Genomic DNA, 1,711 nt, shown 5'->3' on the forward strand with positions numbered 1-1,711 from the left:
TGGGGGGGAGTGGCCGGCTGTGCCTGGTGGGTTGGCCCAGTGGGGCTGATGGCCTGCTGGGCCGGAGCCCGGGGTTCCTCCTTTTGTTTTCTTGTTTTTGTAATTTCTTTCTTTTATTTATTTTTCTTTTCTGTTATATTTAATTTAAAGCACTTAGGCACTTTGTAAAATTATGTTTTCTTCACTATAACTACCTAAGTGATATTAGGCACTACCCGAACATTTTTGTTATAACTTTTCAAAACTTTTATTGTTGACATTAATTTGAATTTGAATTTTGAAACGGTTTCGAAATAACTCGAGTTTATCAACAGTAACCGTGGTGACGTGTCACCATTAGCAGAGGTTCACTGTAGCTTAATTACCCGGGCGTCACAACTTTCTTCTGTGTTTCACACCCAGGAGGGAATCTCTGTAATAGTTAGGGTAGTTATGTGTTTTGGCATTTGATACGCGAAGAAATTTTATGTGCAAACAAATTCTTTTATGCATTTACTGATTTTTTTCAGCTAAATGACCCTGATATTGAAAAGCATTTCAAATGAACTCAGAAAAGGTTGAAAGTTGGCATGGTATCATAATTTCACCCACATAGCATGTGCAAAAAAATAGAGAGGGTTACGGCAAAATCTGGATGCACTTCGTGTACAAAATGGACAATCTCTTTCGAGGTATCAGGGTTTCGAACGAAAACTCATCTGTTACAAAGGCATTTCATTTTTTAAATAACTAAGTATTACCAAATTGAATATAATGATAAAACACACTAAAAATATTAAACATAAGAAAAAAGAATCACTGAAAAATCTATTTTCAAAGTTAAGTTATTCACAAGCTAGTGATTCACACAAATTTCAAATAATTCAAAATTTAAACTATTCAAATTTGAAAACTACCGACACTAACCTAAAGCAAAAAATATTCACAAAGAAACTCTATATACAGCAAAAAACAACTCAAAAATAAATAAAACAAAAATAAATAAAGCAAAAAATTTAAAGCAAAAAATTTAAGAAAATTAAAAAAGCCCGCCTAATGGGCCAGAGCGGCCTGCATACGACTAGAAACACAACATTTTGTTGGGCCAGGATGCAGGCCTGCAACGGCCCACAAGGCCCACAGGGCAGCAGAGAACAGGTAGGCCCAGTAGGCCTGCTTTGGAGAGGAGTTCGAGAGAGCTACCGCACTAGGGTTTATAAACTAGTGCGGACGCCCCTCGGCTAGCGAGGTGGGACTAAACTTGCCGCACGGACCTGCGCCAGCACATATTTAGTACCGGGTCGTGGTACCAACCGGTACTAAAGGGGGGGGGGGTCTTTAGTACCGGTTGGAGCCACCACCCGGTACTAAAGGGGGGCGCTTCCCGCCGCTTGGCCTGGCCAAAACAGATTTTTAGTACCGGTTGGTGGCTCCACCCCGTACTAAAGGGGTCTTGTATATAAGAAACTGCTTCAAAAAAATTCATTCTCATCTCTCCCTCTGCTTCTTTCTCCTCTGCCCCATCGTCGCCCCCGTCGCCATCGCCGTCCCGGCCGTCCCCGCCCCTTGTCGCCGCTCCCGTCGCCGTCGCCGCCCCGGCCGTCCCCGTCCCCGTCATCCCCGGCCGTCCCCGTCCCCGTCGTCCCCGGCTGTGTCCTCCCGTCCCCGTCCTCCGTCCCCATCGCCGCGCCCCGCCCCGTCGTCGCCGCCCCGTCCCGTCGCCCCGTCGTCG

The sequence above is a fragment of the Triticum dicoccoides genome, chromosome 2B (genome assembly GCF_002162155.2).
Source record: "Triticum dicoccoides isolate Atlit2015 ecotype Zavitan chromosome 2B, WEW_v2.0, whole genome shotgun sequence".
Taxonomy (NCBI): Eukaryota; Viridiplantae; Streptophyta; class Magnoliopsida; order Poales; family Poaceae; genus Triticum; species Triticum dicoccoides.